Here is an 18,575-nt window from a genome sequence, read left to right on the forward strand (position 1 = left end):
CCAGCCTGTAGCAATTCTGGGCGTGTGGGGTGTCGCATTGTTCTGATGAAATTGCCCAAGTCCGTCGGAATGGACACGAATGGATGCAGGTTTTCAGAAAGGGTGCTTACATACGTGTCACCTGCCACGTTCGTATATTGACGTATCAAGGTTCCCATACCACTCGATTACAGAGCCTCCACCAGCTCGGACAGTCCCCTGCTGACACGTAGGCTTCATCGATTCATGTGGTTGTCTCCATACTCGTACACGTCCAGTCGCTCGCTACAATTTGAAACGACACTCATCCGACCAGGTAACATGTTTCCAGTCAACAACAGTCCAATGTCGGTATTGTCGGGCCCAGGCGAGATGTTGCGGTCATCAAGGGTGCACGAGTGGGCCTTCGGCTCGGAATTCCCATATCGATGATGTTTCGTTCAATGGTTCGCACGCTGACACTTGTTGACGGCCCATAATTTAAATCTGGAGCAATTTGCGGAAGGGTTGCACTACTGTGACGTTGAACGAGTCCCTTCAGTCGTCGTTGGTCTCGTTCTTGCAGGATCTTCTTCCGACCGCAGTGATTTCGGAGATTTGATGTTTTACCGCACCCTGACATTCGCGGTGCACTCGTGCAATGGTTGTATGGCAATATCCCCACTTCATCGCTGCCTCGGAAATGCTATGTCCCTTCCGTCAAAAAAATGTTCAAATGTGTGTGAAATCCTATGGGACTTAACTGCTAAGGTCATCAGTCCCTAAGCTTATACACTACTTAACCTAAATTACCCTAAGGACAAACACACACACACACACCCATGCCCGAGGGAGGACTCGAACCTCCGCCGGGACCAGCCGCTTAGTCCATGACTCCAGCGCCTAAGACCGATCGGCTAATCCGGCGCGGCTCCCATCCGTCGTGCACCGACTGTTACACCACGTTCAAACTCACTTAAATCTTGATAACCTGCCATTGTAGCAGCAGTAACCGATCTAAGAACTGCACCCGACACTCGTTGTCTTACAAGGTGCATTCAAGTTCTAAGGCCTCCGATTTTTTTTTCTCCGGACTGGAAAGAGATAGAAACATGCGCATTGTTTCAAAATGAGGCCGCGTTCATTGTCAATACGTCCCACAGATGGCAGCACCGTACGGCAGATGGAATTTTACCGCCAGCGGCGAGAATGAGAACTGTTTTAAATACTTAAAATTGCGACGTTTTCCTTATTTGAACAGCTTGCAATCATTCGTTTTCTGAATTTGCGTGGTGTGAAACCAATTGAAATTCATCGACAGTTGAAGGAGACATGTGGTGATGGAGTTATGGATGTGTCGAAAGTGCGTTCGTGGGTGCGACAGTTTAATGAAGGCACAACATCATGTGACAACAAACCGAAACAACCTCGGGCTCGTACAAGCCGGTCTGACGACATGATCGAGAAAGTGGAGAGAATTGTTTTGGGGGATCGCCAAATGAGTGTTGAACAGATCGCCTCCAGAGTTGGCATTTCTGTGGGTTCTGTGCACCCAATCCTGCATGACGACCTGAAAATGCGAAAAGTGTCATCCAGGTGGGTGCCACGAATGCTGACGAACGACCACATGGATGCCTGTGTGGCATGTTGCCAAGCAATGTTGACGTGCAACGACAGCATGGATGGGACTTTCTTTTCGTCGGTTGTGACTATGGATGAGACGAGGATGCCATTTTCAATCCAGAAACAAAGCGCCAGTCAGCTCAATGGAAGCACACAGATTCACAGCCACCAAAAAAATTTCGGGTAACAGCCAGTGCTGAAAAAATGATGGTGTCCATGTTCTGGGACAGCGAGGGCGTAATCCTTACCCATTGCGTTCCAAAGGGCACTACGGTAACAGGTGCATCCTACGAAAATGTTTTGAAGAACAAATTCCTTCCTGGACTGCAACAAAAACGTCCGGGAAGGGCTGCGCGTGTGCTGTTTCACCAAGACAACGCACCCGCACATCGAGCTAACGTTACGCAACAGTTTCTTCGTGATAACAACTTTGAAGTGATTCCTCATGCTCCCTACTCACCTGACCTGGCTCCTAGTGACGTTTGGATTTTTCCAACAATGAAAGACACTCTCCGTGGCCGCACATTCACCAGCCGTGCTGCTATTGCCTCAGCGATTTTCCAGTGGTCAGAACAGACTCCTAACGAAGCCTTCGCCGCTGCCATTGAATCACGGCGTCAGCGTTGTGAAAAATGTGTACGTGTGCAGGGCGATTACGTCGAGAAGTAACGCCAGTTTCATCGATTTCGGGTGAGTAGTTAATTAGAAAAAAAATCGGAGGCCTTAGAACTTGAATGCACCTCGTACATAGGCATTGCCGACCGCAGCGCCGTATTCTGCCTGTTTACATATCTCTGTATTTGAATACGCATGCCTATACCAGTTTCTTTGGCGCTTCAGTGTGTATAGGGGCGGCAGAGGGCGCTCGTAGTCCGGAATCGCTGGAGGCGTGGTACAGAAGGTGTGCCCCATTGGTTCCACCGGATCCTGCATCTGACGGAAACGTGTAATTCCGTTGTCAACTTGAAGACGCCGGTTGAGTGTTATCGATACATGGTACCACACTAACTTGTACAAAATCTTTGCGTGTAAAACTGACCATGCTTTTACTTCTGATACACATATCGAGGCAACTATCTCATGCACCTTTAATGGCTTATGTTCAAAATTAGGCTTGCTGGATTTCTCTGAATTGCTCCAGGCAAATGCCGGGATGGGTCATTCGAAAGAGCACGGACGATTTCCTGTCCTATCCTTGCAACATTCCGAGTCTGTGCTTCGTCTCTAATGACATCGGTGTCGACGGGACGTTACACCCAATCGTCCTTCGCTCCTAATATTTGTATCTCTGACTTTCAAGAGCTCGTTTCTCTATTGGCAGAGCGTGAAAAGCTTCGGTGTCGTCGCCTGCGTCGGCTTTCGGCCAACCTGTACGACCAGTGTTCATTAGGCAGGAAACGGATGGCCATGTGGTGAGCCGCAGAAAGCTGGTGCGCCAGGCTTTCTCCGCCCAGTTTGTTTTGGTGGGCAGGTCACACCGATTTCCTTCTTAGCACGGCATGGGACTCTGCAGTCGCGAGAGCTCCCGGTGAACGTCGCCGGCTGTGACGGACTCAGCAGCAGTGGGTCAGCGGGCGACTGCCACGTTCGGAGACCTTCATCTTCATCTACACACTTATTCCGCAAACAACTGTAAAGTTAATGGCAGAGGCTAGAATGGTTGAAAAAAAAATACGGAAACACGCGAGAAATGTGTGCTCGAATATTAATGCGGATGCTAGCCAAGCATACAGGTTGCGCTGTTGTATTTGACCCTGAACGCCACCTGTGTAATGTCCTCGAGACGTTCCAAGTGTCATTCTTGGTCAGAACAGTCTTCTGTATAGTTGTGAGTGCGTTATGTCGGAGATAAGTGAACTGGGTGAACTGTTGGTGAACTGTTGGTGCTCTTATGGTGTCAGAGTCACTGCAGAACTGGATCTACATCTACATCTACATCCATACTCCGCAAACCACCTGACGGTGTGTGGCGGAGGGTACCTTGAGTACCTCTATCGGTTCTCCCTTCTATTCCAGTCTCGTATTGTTCGTGGAAAGAAGGATTGTCGGTATGCCTCTGTGTGGGCTCTAATCTCTCTGATTTTATCCTCATGGTCTCTTCGCGAGATATACGTAGGAGGCAGCAATATAGTGTTCGACTCTTCGGTGAAGGTATGTTCTCGAAACTTTGACAAAAGCCCGTACCGAGCTACTGAGCGTCTCTCCTGCAGAGTCTTCCACTGGAGTTTATCTATCATCTCCGTAACGCTTTCACGATTACTAAATGATCCTGTAACGAAGCGCGCTGCTCTCCGTTGGATCTTCTCTATATCTTCTATCAACCCTATCTGGTACGTATCCCACACTGCTGAGCAGTATTCAAGCAGTGGGCGAACAAGCGTACTGTAACCTACTTCCTTTGTTTTCGGATTGCATTTCCTTAGGATTCTTCCAATGAATCTCAGTGTGGCATCTGCTTCACCGACGATCAACATTATATGATCATTCCATTTTAAATCACTCCTAATGCGTACTCCCAGATAATTTATGGTATTAACTGCTTGCAGTTGCTTACCTGCTATTTTGTAGCTAAATGATAAAGGATCTATCTTTCTGTGTATTCGCAGCACATTACACTTGTCTACATTGAGATTCAATTGCCATTCCCTGCACCATGCGTCAATTTGCTGCAGATCCTCCTGCATTTCAGTACAATTTTCCATTGTTACAACCTCTCGATACACCACAGCATCATCTGCAAAAAGCCTCAGTGAACTTCCGATGTCATCCACCAGGTCATTTATGTATATTGTGAATAGCAACGGTCCTATGACACTCCCCTGCGGCACACCTGATATCACTCTTACTTCGGAAGACTTCTCTCCATTGATAATGACATGCTGCGTCCTGTTATCTAGGAACTCCTCAATCCAATCACACAATTGGTCTGATAGTCCATATGCTCTTACTTTGTTCATTAAACGACTGTGGGGAACTGTATCGAACGCCTTGCGGAAGTCAAGAAACACGGCATCTACCTGTGAACCCGTGTCTATGGCCCTCTGAGTCTCGTGGACGAATAGCACGAGCTGGGTTTCACATGACCGTCTTTTTCTAAACCCATGCTGATTCCTACAGAGTAGATTTCTAGTCTCCAGAAAAGTCATTATACTCGAACATAATACGTGTTCCAAAATTCTGCAACTGATCGACGTTAGAGATATAGGTCTATAGTTCTGCACATCTGTTCGACGTCCCTTCTTGAAAACGGGGATGACCTGTGCCCTTTTCCAATCCTTTGGAACGCTACGCTCTTCTAGAGACCTACGGTACACCGCTGCAAGAAGGGGGGCAAGTTCCTTCGCGTACTCTGTGAAAGCTGTCAGCGCCAAAAGAAAACGAATGGAGCTCCATAAGCAGGGAATTACAGGGTGAGCTGGAATTCCAAAAGCCACACATCACTGATGCAAATGCTTGTAACAGGAAAATTTGATGCCGGAGAAATAAAACCTGGAGTATGGCGCAATGAAAGAACCTCATTTGTTCCCATGAGTGTTGTTTCACACCTTTTCCTACTTCAGGCGGGGTTTATGTTCCAAGCGTGAGACGTTGTGGAGGTTCGGTAATGATCTGGGCTGGCACTGTGACGTTCCACGGACCCCGTAGCTTCTGGAAGGTCGCATTACTGCCAAGAGTTGTGTGCCCATTTCGGCTGGTCAGGTCCGTCCGACACTACAATGATTGGCCCCCAGTGGTAATGCGTCGTTCCAAGACGAGAGGGTCTCTATTCATGCTGCTTTCATAGTCCACAACTGCTACTGTGAGCACGAGGAGGCATTGTCGCATTTCTCCTGGCCAGCACACTCATCAGACATCAAAATAATTGAGCGTTTGTGGTCTACTTTGGAGAGGAGCATGCGTGATCACTATCTGCTTGCATCATCGTTACCTCTTCTTGGCACTATTTTGCGAGGAGAATGCTGTAATATTCCCTTGAAAACCATTGTTTTTAATCATCAGTCATCTGACCGGCCCGATGGGTTCCGCCGCGTATTCCTCACATGTGCTAACTTCATCTGAGAGCAGCAGTGGCATACTACGCTCTGAGTTATTTGTTGAATGTATTCCGATCTCTGTCTTCCACAGCAGGTTCTATCCTCTACAGCCCCACCCTCCTCCCAGTACGATGGAGGTTATTCTCTAATGTTATTCTCTGATGCTGAAACACGTTCCGTTATCCTGTCCCTTCTTCTTGTCAGTGTTTCCCAGATGTTACTTCCTTCGCCGATTCTGCGCAGAGCCTCCTCATTCCTTGTCTTATCAGTCCACCTAATTTTCAACACTCTGCTGTAGTGCCACATCTCAAACACTTCGATTGCCTGCCGCTCCGGTTTAACCACTGTCCATGATTCACTACCATACAATGCTACGTTCCAAATGCGCCTCGCCATTCCTCAACAGTCTGCTGTAGTGCCACATCTCAAACACTTCGATTGCCTGCCGCTCCGGTTTAACCACTGTCCATGATTCATTACCATACAATGCTACGCTCCAAATGCGCCTCGCCATTCCTCAACATTCTGCTGTAGTGTCACATCTCAAACACTTCGATTGCCTGCCGCTCCAGTTTAACCACTGTCCATGATTCACTACCATACAATGCTACGCACCAAAGCCTCGCCATTCCTCAGTACTTCAGTATCCCACTTCCTTTCACCTTGATACTTTCGGATAATTTTCTTGACCTTCAGTTTACTCTTAATCGTTACTAAATTGTAATCTGAGTCTATATCTGCTACTAAAGGATATGCCCTATAATCCAGTATCTGTTTTTGAAATCTCTGTCCGACTATGATGTAATTCAGCTGGAATTTAGCTTATCTCCTGGCCGTTTCCAAGTTCACCTTCTCCTCTTGTGAGTTTCGAACAGAGTATTCTCTATTACTAGCTGAAAATTATTCAGCACTCCGTCTTCAGGCCACGAGTGGCCTACCGGTACCATCCGACCGCCGTGTCATCCTCAGGGGAGGATGCGGATTGGAGGGGCGTGGGGTCAGCACACCGCTCTCGCGGTCGTTATGATGGAATTCTTGACCGAAGCCGCTACTATTCGGTCGAGTAGTTCCTCAATTGGTATCACGAGGCTGAGTGCACCCCGAAAAATGGCAACAGCGCATGGCGGCCTGGATGGTGACGCATCCAAGTGCCGACCACGCCCGACAGCGCTTAATTTCGGTGGTCTCACGGGAACCGGTGTATCCACTGCGGCAAGGCCGTTGCCTAGCTTAAAATCATTCCAGAACACAATAATTCTTCCTCCTCTCTCATTCCTACTTCCGAGCCCATATTCTCCCCAACCCTTTCTTCTGTTCTTTCCTTTACAGTGGCGTTGTAGTCCCCCACCACTATCAGATTTTAATCTTCCTTTAGGGACTGAATTACATCATCAGTTTCCTCATACGCTTACTCTATCCCTTCATCTGCTGCTTGCAACGTCTGTATGTTTATCTGAACCATCACTGTCGGCGTCTTCACTGGTCATCGAGGCTCATTTCGAAGCGAGATTCATCACTCAAGACAGTTCTACACCAGTCAACGAGATTCCAGACCGAAGTCGTCTTTGGAGACGCATCAGTCAGCTGTGTGACACCAACTTGACTGTCACCCGCCTTACGGCCAGACAGCCGGGTGTGATGGTCTGGGATGACATTTTTTTTCTCATAGCAGGACCCCTTTGGCTTGTCTTCGAGTTTGAAAAACCTTGTCTTGGCTGTCATAGTCGGCGGACCTCTTCCCAGCTGAGATCGTTTGGTACAATATGGGCAGTGCCCTCCAACCACGTCAGAGTTTTAACGATGCAATGCACCAATTGGACAGAATTTGGCACAATATACCTTAGGAGGACATCCATGAACAGTATAAATCAATGTCAAGCCGAATAAATGCATGCGTTAGTGCTAGAGGCTGAGCAAAGCGTTATCCACTTTCTTAATTTGCGAAGCTCTTTCACTTTAATAAAACATCCCTTTCTCTGAAAATGTTATCATTCGTTTGTCTGTATATGCACATCGCATCTACCGATTCCCGTGTCATTCGGATAATTCATTCGTGGTGCATCGTCTGTTGTGTTAGATGTAAAGCGTCTTAATATATTTCGTTAAAATGTATTATGCAGATGGCTGTATAGTGTTAGGCGAAAACCAAGTAAAATAACCATAATAAAACAATATCACTACACTTACTCCTGTCAAATGTCATATGTGAAAAATACAGAATACCTTTGGTACCATATGCTAAAAGTATTGACCTAAAAATCATGTAAAACAAGGAAACACGCAGAGTTCAGAAAGGACAGAGGCACTAGGGGCAAATATTACACGTAAAATGGATCAAGGAACAGACAGAGAATATCAACAAGACTTATTTGTTAGCATTATGGAATACGACAAGTCATCTTATATACCTCACTCAAAAATGATGGAAGTACTACGTTTTATGGGAATAGCAGAACACCTTATACAGATAATCAGAAAGCTGAACATTGGGCGGCATGTAATCAACAGCTTAAAGATACTCGGACGATACAACACTGACAGCAAACAAGATATTGGAAGTATATAGGGAAAAATACGACAATAAAGCTGAAAAGTTGGTCTAAGTCTAATTTTGAAGAAAACAAAAATTTTGATAACTGGAGTGACGACAAACTCGCTGATAGATGGGGAGAAATCATTCAGGAAATGTGATTGCTCCTGCAATGACGAAATGAGGAGAAGGGTACGACTTGGAGAATTCGCTATACAGTTACGTTAATTAAGTTGCTGAAGAGAAGGAAACTGTCATTATCGCCCAAATAAAAATGCCTGTAGCTTCGTTCTTTCCCGTACTTTTGTACGGATAGGAGACGTCGACAATGAAAAAGTGGATAGCATAAAAATCGATATTTTTGAGATGTGGATTTTGAGAAGGATTCTGACACTTTCATGAACTGAAAAAAATAAAACCCTCTTAGAAATAATAAAACAAATAATATCTTTGGAGGGAAAACTACCGCAGCTGAAATTAGGTTACTTTGTGTTTATCGTAAGAACAGAAGACACATTAGCTAAAAATGTAACGCTCGTTAGAAAGGAAGGTCAGAGACGGAGAGGAAAACCTAGGAGGTGGTGTATAGAGGACATTAAAGTAACCACCAGAATGACTCTGGAAGAAATGAGAACTAAAACAATGCGCAGAGCACACTGAGGGAGGGCATCCCTTATGTCTACAGCAGTCGGAGACGAGTTGGTATTTCATAACAACAAAATCCTGCCGCACATCACACGCGTCGTGAAAGTGCGGTGCGGCGTTCGCCTCCCGCTGGGCCGGCAGGACGAGCGCTGCCCGCTTCCCTCTCTTCGCGTGCGTCTTGGCGCCTCCTAATGAAAGTGAAGCTGCGGTCTTCTCGCCAGGACAAGGTCTCCCAGGAAATTCCGCCCAGCGCGGGGGCGGCAAAGGAGGAAAATCCTTAGCGCCGAGCATGAGATCAGGGGGGCGGAAGGAATGCATGGAGCGGAATGCGGTGGCTCCTACCTCCAGCAAACGTTAAAACCTGCGAAGATCCCAGCGAGGATCCCCCCCACTCTACCTCCTTGCGGCACTCACCCCGCACTCAGCTCGCCCACGACGGGTCCTCCACCCCACCCCCATACCTCGCTCACGAACGGGATCTCACCCCACCCCCTATAGTTCCCTCACAACGCAAGACCGGAAACAGTACCTGCATTTGCGTATGGAAAACACGACTCTCTTCATAACGTTTTTGTTATCAGTATGATTTTTATATTCTTCATTTCTTTAGGTCTAATGAGTCAAGCTACATTTTATAAACAGAGACTAGAAACAAGATAGTGAAGCTAATGCAAATAGTGCAAGCTGTTTGGTAGATAAAGCTTACATTTATGTCTCTACTGACATAACACAGTATTTCTACTGTGCTGTTTTGGTTTGTGTTTGTTCTGTGTCTTATAATCTGGAAAGATTTTTTTGGATGAATAAAAGAAATAAACTCTGTTGCCATCTGCGGCATCGTAAGCTTTTATTACCGACATATGTAATATTTCCAACCACATTATTTGCGAAGTGTAGTTTTCCCGAAAGATCACGTCATATTAAGCGATTAATTTGATGATAATTGGCTCACATTATGATTAACAGACAGCACGTTTGTACTTCGCTTTCATTTATTATTTTAAATCATTCGTGATTTTTTGTTCCGCTTGTTGTAAATACCATTAGGTACCGGAAATCCATTTTAAGTTATAGACACTTCTACTTCATCAATAACATACAGTTATAATCGTAGTCGTGTCTGTAAACGTTTACATTAATACCTGAAACTTAAAGTCTTTGCATTATACGTTGGAAATTGTTCATTTTATAGTTCTCGTTCTAGGAGTAACATATCTGCGACGATGTGTATCATTTTGCTCCGGTTGGGCGGAGCATCTTGCTGATCAAGGGTGGAGCTTAAGTGGGGTGGGCGGGGACTGTGTGTCGGGATCTTCGCAGGTTTTAAGCTCATGTCCTACCTCCTACCAGCTGCAGCGCGGGGGCCGTAAAACGGCGTGGCGCAAGCTACCTGCCAACTTGCGAAAGGCTCCGAGCGGGCGCCCTATGCAGTTGCACTCGTGTATAACGCTTGTAGGGATCTGACCCGGACGCGGAATGTAGATGCGGCGACCCGCTGACAAGGAAACGTGAGCATTGCTCAGAAAACTTGTTACGTCAGCAGCTCGGCGCGGATACGAGGGCAGAGACGCGGGCGTCATACCGCTCCCAAAGAACAATCTCCTAAATTCTCAAACGTGCACAAGACTTTTGCTAACTCGAACATCTATAAATCGTACTTTTTATAAAGTGCTCACGAAAACTCTCGATAAATCGAAGAAATCGAATGCGTTCTGGAACAATCGATATACAGAAGCGTTTACGACTGAAAGTTCCCCAAACAATAAAATTCGAATTCAGTGGATATCTGTGTTTACTGATTCGACTCTCTTCGTTAACTGTTCAAATAAATGTTTCGTCAGTCAACACCAAACAAAAGTTTCGTCAGTCAACTCTTCACGTATCTCCTTTGTTCCTTCAATAATGCATAGTGTTCCACATTACAGAGATCACAGAAATACAAGTTTTTCTTCTTCCTTTTCCTGGAGTTAACCCGTATTGGATGACGCTGTAGTATACAGAGAAGTTGCAGCATTAGAAAATTGCAGCGAAATGCAGGAAGATCTGCAGCGGATACGCACTTGGTGCAGGGAGTGGCAACTGACCCTTAACATAGACAAATGTAATGTATTGCGAATACATAGAAAGAAGGATCCTTTATTGTATGATTATATGACAGCGGAACAAACACTGGTAGCAGTTACTTCTGTAAAATATCTGGGAGTATGCGTGCGAAACGATTTGAAGTGGAATGATCATATAAAATTAATTGTTGGTAAGGCGGGTACCAGGTTGAGATTCATTGGGAGAGTCCTTAGAAAATGTAGTCCATCAACAAAGGAGGTGGCCTACAAAACACTCGTTCGACCTATACAAGAGTATTGCTCATCAGTGTGGGATCCGTACCAGATCGGGTTGACGGAGGAGATAGAGAAGATCCAAAGAAGAGCGGCGCGTTTCGTCACAGGGTTATTTGGTAACCGTGATAGCGTTACGGAGATGTTTAACAAACACAAGTGGCAGACTCTGCAAGAGAGGCGCTCTGCATCGCGGCGTAGCTTGCTATTCAGGTTTCGAGAGAGTGCGTTTCTGGATGAGCTATCGAATATATTGCTTCCCCCTACTTATACCTCCAGAGGAGATCGCGAATGTAAAATTAGAGAGATTCGAGCGCGCACGGAGGCTTTCCGGCAGTCGTTCTTCGCGCGAACCATACGCGACTGGAACAGGAAAGAGACGTAATGACACTGGCACGTAAAGTGCCCTCCGCCACACACCGTTGGGTGGCTTGCGGAGTATAAATGTAGATGTAGATCTTCACCGGCTCGACATGTTATTCTGGGTTTGACAATGTTAGCGATAGAGGGTGGCGAATACCCTTCCTGCAGTCGCGCCTCCACTCACAGCTTGTAGAACGCCTTTGAGAAACTATTTTTTGTGTATTTCTTCTCTTAACTACCGCTGCTTTTTTGTGTAGCTGTTTAATTATTATTTGTCTCTATAGTCCGTTCAGAGGTCGTCAAACATTTTGTTCAAGAACCAATAGTAACATTGTGTGGCGGCGGTATGGGCCGCATATGCAACGATCTTGTTGTTAACTGGTAACCAACACACACATGTGATGAAACTCATGGGATAGCTATATGCACGTACGGAGATGGTGGTAGTATCACATACACAACGTATAAAAGGCCAGTGCATTGACGGAACCGCCATTTGTACTCAGGTGATTCATGTGAAAAGCTGTGAAACAAATACTAACAAAGAGATAGAGGGGCTGGCCAGTACTTACCTCAGCTCAGTACAGCCGATAGATACACATAAAACAGAACCGAAAATTTACGTTCCAAGCTTTCGGAACAAATGTTCCTTCATCGGGGAGGAGTGGGGGGAAAGAAAGGGAAGAAGGGAAAGGAGATTCAGTTACTCACAACCCAGGTTATGAAGCAACAGGGAAAGGAAAATGGGGAGGGTAGCAAGGATGGAGGCATGGTTGTCAGAGGGAAGCCAAAGATATTCTACTGTAAGTACTGTGCCAGCTTCAAACCAAAGAGGATGCATACAGAAGTAAAGAGGTATAAGGTATAAAGATAAACACAGCTATGTAGGATGAAAAGATGCGTGAATGGCTAAAGAGGAAAGGGAAAGAGGAGAAGACTGAAGAGTGAATGGGAGTGAGGTTGTTTAACGTAGGTTCAGTCCAGGGGGATGGCGGGATGAAAGGATGTGTTGGAGTGCAAGTTCCCATCTCCGCAGTTCAGAGGGACTGGTGTTGGGTGGGAGAAGCCAAATGGCACATACGGTGCAGCAGGTTCCTAGGTCCCTAGAATTATGCTGGAGAGCATGCTCCGCTACTGGGTATTGGGCATCTCCTAGGCGGACAGTTCGTCTGTGTCCGTTCATGCGCTCAGCCAGTTTGGTTGTCATGCCGATGTAAAAGGCTGTGCAGTGCAGGCATGTCAGTTGATAAATGACATGTGTAGTTTCACACGTAGCCCTGCCTTGAATTGTGTATGTTTTACCAGTAGCGGGGCTGGAGTAGGTGGTTGTGGGGGGATGCATGGGGCAGGTTTTGCAGCGGGGTCGGTTACAGGGGTAGGAACCGCTGGGTAGAGAAGGTAGTCTGGGAATATTGTAGGGTTTAACAAGGATGTTACGGAGGTTAGGGGGGCGACGAAAGGCAACTCTGGGTGGTGTGGGGAGAATTTTGTCAATTTTGCACTCCAACACATCCTTTCATCCCGCCATCCCGCTGGACTGAACCTACGTTAAACAACCTCACTCCCATTCACTCTTCAGTCTTCTCCTCTTTCCCTTTCCTCTTTAGCCATTCACGCATCTTTTCATCCTACATAGTTGTGTTTATCTTTATACTGTATACCTCTTTACTTCTGTATGCATCCTCTTTGGTTTGAAGCTGGCACAGTACTTACAGTAGAATATCTTTGGCTTCCCTCTGACAACCATGCCTCCATCCTTGCTACCCTCCCCATTTTCCTTTCCCTGTTGCTTCATAACCTGGGTTGTGAGTAACTGAATCTCCTTTCCCTTCTTCCCTTTCTTTCCCCTCTCTCCTCCCCGATGAAGGAACATTTGTTCCGAAAGCTAGGAACGTAAATTTTCGGTTCTGTTTTATGTGTATCTATCGGCTGTACTGAGCTGAGGTAAGTACTGGCCAGCCCCTCTATCTCTGTGTTAGTATTTGTTTCACATCTTTATATGAGATTTTCCTTTAATCATGTGAAAAGCTTTCCGATATGATTCTGGTCGCACGACGGGAATTGACAGACCCTGTAGGCGGAATGGTAGTTAAGAGCCAAACGCATGGGACATTCCGTTCTGGAAATCGTTAGGGAGTTCAGTATTCCGGGGTCCAAAGTGTCAAGTGCGTGACGAGAGTATCACGCCTCAGGCATCACCTCTCACCACGGACAACGCAGTGGCCGACGACCTTCACTTAAGGACCGAGAGCAGCGACGTTCGCGTAAAGTTGTCAGTGGTCAGTGCTACCAGACCAGAAACACTGCGCGAAATGACGGCAAAACTCAATGTGGGACGTACGAGGAACGTATCCGTTAGTACAGTGCGGAGAAATGTGGCGTTAATGGGCTATGGCAGCAGACGACCGACGCGAGTGTCTTTGCTAAGAACAGAACGACATCGCCTGCAGCGACTCTCCTGGACTCGTGGCCATATCGGCTGGGTCATAGAAGAATTCTGCTAGATAAGCTCAAGTATTGTGGCATGAGTGGGACAGTGCACAAATCGTTTAATTCGTACCTAACTGGAAGAGTGCAGGAAGTTGAAATAAGTAGTTCTCATAATATGCAAAGATCAGCACATCCCTCAAACTGGGGAACTATCAAGAATGGGGTTCCACAAGGGTCAGTGTAGGGTCCTTTGTTGTTCTTAATATATATTAATGACTTGCCATTTTATATTCATGAAGAGGCAAAGTTAGTTCTCTTTGCTGATGATACAAGTATAGTAATCACACCTGACAAACAAGAATTAACTGATGAAATTGTCAATACTGTCTTTCAGAAAATTACTAAGTGGTTCCTTGTAAACGGACTCTCACTGAATTTTGATAAGACACAGTACATACAGTTCCATACAGTGAATGGTATGACGCCATTAATAAATATAGACCTTAATCAGAAGCATATAGCTAAGGTAGAATATTCCAAATTTTTAGGTGTGTCCATTGATGAGAGATTAAATTGGAAGAAACACATTGATGATCTGCTGAAACGTTTGAGTTCAGCTACTTATGCAATAAGGGTCATTGCAAATTTTGGTGACAAACATCTTAGTAAATTAGCTTACTACACCTATTTTCACTCGTTGCTTTCATATGGCATCATATTTTGGGGTAATTCATCACTGAGGAATAAAGTATTTATTGCACAAAAGCGTGTAATCAGAATAATAGCTGGAGTCCACCCAAGATCATCCTGCAGACATTTATTTAAGGATCTAGGGATATTCACAGTAGCTTCTCAGTATATATACTCTCTTATGAAATTTGTTATTAACAACCAAACCCAATTCAAAAGTAATAGCAGTGTGGATGACTACAATACTAGGAGAAAGGATGATCTTCACTATTCAAGATTAAATCTAACTTTGGCACAGAAAGGGGTGAATTATACTGGCACTAAAGTCTTTGGTCACTTACCAAATAGTATCAAAAGTCTGACAGATAACCAACAAGTATTTAAGAAGAAATTAAAAGAATTTCTGAATGACAACTCCTTCTACTCCATAGAGGAATTTTTAGATATAAATAAAAAAATATTAAAAAAATAAAAAATAAAAAAATAGAAAACACAAAAAATGAAAAAGTTGTTATATTAACTTAAGTATGTTGTTAAATTAACTTAATTATGTCATGTATTGGAAAATTTGACTCGTTCCACATCATTACGAAATATCGTTTTCATGATACATGGAACTAGTATTAATCTAATCTAATCTAATCTAATGGAAAGCAGTGGTCTAGTCCGATGACTCCCGATCTCAGTTGGTAAGAGCTAATGGCAGGGTTCGGCAGTGGCACAGACTCCTCGAAGTCAGGGACAGCGCACTGTGCAAATTGGTGGTAGCTCCATAATGTTATGGGCTGTGTTTACATGGAATGGACTGGGTCCTCTGGATGTTGGGATACTCTGAGAGCCTTGTAGCTATTCATGGACGCCGTATTCCCAAACAACGATTGAATTTTTATGGTTAACTGCCGCACACTTTTTTGGACTGGTTTGAAGAAGATCGCCCGTCATGTATCCCATCGAATATTTATGGGACACAATCGAGAGGTCAGTTCGTGCGAAAAATCCTGCACTGGCAACACTTTCGTAATTGTGGACGGCTATAGAGGCAGCGTGACTCGGTATTTGTGCAGCGGACTCCCAACGACTTGTTGGGTCTGTGTCACATCAACGTGCTGCACTAGACCGGGAAAAACAAGTCCGACACGATATTGGGAGGTGTTCCGTGACCTTTGTCATTTCAGTGTAAATTAGTATCTTATGCGCCCCCAATAGATGATAAGTTGGCAGGCGACCCCCAAGTACTAACTGTTAAAATTTGGCACCATCCAAAACACTTCGTGTCACCTGTTCTCTGTTTCAGATTGCTACCAAACTCAGCAATCTAACAGTAGTGACATTATACTTGCACGGTCGAGTTTTGTTGGTTTCTTACATTTTACTGACTAATTTATCCATTTTTGTTGATTTTACTGTGTGTGCTAATGACTTCTATTAATAATAATATTTGTACATACCCTGAAATGCAATACTAAATATGAGACACCTTCACAGAAGACTGATAAATAATTTAAATGACAGTTTCCTTCCATTCACTGAATTGTATTACGTCAGTGTTAATTAAATCAGTGTTCCTTATTACAAATAATTACCGCATTTGAGGACGACCGTTTCTGCATTGCACATTCATGAATCCATGTTACTTCCATATCAAAAGTTGTATCATAGCAGCTGATCTGTTGCAACTTGTGGCTGTACAGGTATGAGCAGCCCTTAGATATTTATATTATACTTGACATGTGTGTACTGTCGCTGTCTAGTATTGTTGGTCAGTTCTTACACTTTTTTATATACAAAAAAATTTTGTTCCATAAATTTGTAATTATGTTACAAACCACTTTGCACATGTAAATTGTGATGAAGGCACTCTTAGAAGTATTGAAACCTGAGCAATAATACTAAAAAAAGTGTGACTGAGGGCTCATTTGTTTCATTTTCAGTTTATAAACGGTCACTGAACCAAGCAGCCATGTTTAAAACTGATATGTTTCAGTTTTACACGTCCGTGAGTTGTCAGTACCGGAAGACAAACGCTAAAATATTCCCCCTTTCACATCGTATAACCCCATAGTGACCCTAAGGTAAGAGGCCAACTTTATTTAGCTTATAGCCGAATTCACAAAAGTCAGTTTAAATTAAGCACACCTTATAGTTTTTTTTGTGTCTGATTCCATTCGGAATGGTGTGCACCATGGCCACACTACTGCCTATATACCTTGGATAAATAGTAGCGATGGTCATAAATATTGAAATCCTTTATTTTACAAATCGATTTCAATTTTCAATCCTGTGTGACCATCTTAAGTGCAAATTATTCGAACCTTGTAGGCCCATCTCATAATAGCACAACATTTTCTATGAAGTGACATATGTACTGTGGACGATTACTTCCAGCAGATATCTTCACTTTTACTGCGTACAATAATTTTTAAACTTATGTAAGAGGCTATCGTGTAACTTTAGCAGCTGCTGATAGTAGTAGGGCACAAGCGCAGCTGACGCATTTTGCTAATGCGGGTTGCCTAAAGCAGGAGCCTAGTACTGCCAATCCAGCGTACAGCGAGTTTGTAGCCTACACAGCCAACTACTTGTACGTTATAGGCCATTTAAAGTGGATTGCACTGCAATGACAAACTTTATTATGTGCCAAGTTTTATCCACTTGACTTCTTGTGCATGAGATTCAGCATGAAATGAACATGTGTAACCACATAAAGATGTTAATGACCTGAAGATGATAGCATTAACTGTTGAAACTGGCCATCTTAAATAAAAAATTTATATATATATGACGGTAGTATCTGTTCCCAAAAGAACAGTTACCGTTGATGACCATGCAGGTTTGCTAGAAATGAAATGATAATTAAATGGACACCCTAGCTGCTAACAGGCGTTGATGTACTACATTGGGGACATGTTGAAAATGTGTCCCCCGAAAGGGGCTCGAACCCAGGATCTCCTGCTTACATGGCAGACGCTCTATCCATCTGAGCCACCGAGGGCACAGGGGATAGTGTGCCTGCAGGGACTTATCCCTTGCACGCTCCCCATGAGACCCACATTTCCAACATGTCCACACCACTATGTTCATAGTGCACCTAATATATGTTTGCCCATCTTACTAATTACTCATGGCAGATTAATCCACCAAGTCCGGTACGAGTTCGGGCATAGCGTGTGCATTCGCACAAGAAGGTCAATGGCCGGGAAGCCATATTTTAGCTATGTGTGACGGTAATATCTGTTTCCGAAAGAACAGTTACCGTTGATGACCATGCAGCTTTGCTAGAAATGAAATGATAATTAAATGGATACCCTAGCTGTAAACAGGCGTTTATGTACTTCATTGGGGACATGTTGAAAATTTTCATTTCTAGCAAAGCTGCATGGTCATCAATGGTAACAGTTCTTTCAGGAACAGATACTACCGTCATATATAATTAAAATATGGCTTCCCAGCCATTGACCTTCTTGTGTGAATGTACACCCTATGCCCGAACTTATACGGGACTTGGTGGATTAATCTGCCACGAGTAATGAGTATGATGGGCAAACATCTATTAGGCGCACTACGGACGCAGTGGTGTGGACACGATGGGAATGTGGGTCTCACGGGGTGCATGCAAGGGATAAGTCCCTGCAGGCGGACTACCCCCTGTGCCCTCGGTGGCTCAGACGGATAGAGCATCTGCCATGTAAGCAGGAGATCCTGGGTTCGAGTCCCGGTCGGGACACACATTTTCAACATGTCCCCAATGAAGTAGGGTGTCCATTTAAAATATTTATGGTATCTAGGCTTTTGACTGGTTATTAACAACTGAAACAGTTCGCCCTTCAGTACTCCGAGAATCAGAAAATTCAAATGTATGACACTTATTGTGAAACCTAGTTGTAATTTTGCAGTAGTATAGCGCCTTTGTACCCCCTAATTCAGGGGCGGGCAAACGTTGCACGCGGCTCATGAGCGCGCAGCGCT

General features: G+C 44.7%; 1 non-coding gene across 1 annotated transcript; it reads left to right on the forward strand.

Moving 5' to 3' along the window:
- The first annotated feature begins 18,258 nt into the window (after positions 1 to 18,258).
- Trnat-ugu (transfer RNA threonine (anticodon UGU)) lies at positions 18,259 to 18,333 on the forward strand. Its single transcript has one exon. It is a non-coding gene; the product is annotated as a tRNA-Thr (tRNA).
- The last annotated feature ends 242 nt before the right edge of the window (positions 18,334 to 18,575 follow it).

Source organism: Schistocerca cancellata, chromosome 7, assembly GCF_023864275.1.
Source record: "Schistocerca cancellata isolate TAMUIC-IGC-003103 chromosome 7, iqSchCanc2.1, whole genome shotgun sequence".
NCBI lineage: Eukaryota > Metazoa > Arthropoda > Insecta > Orthoptera > Acrididae > Schistocerca > Schistocerca cancellata.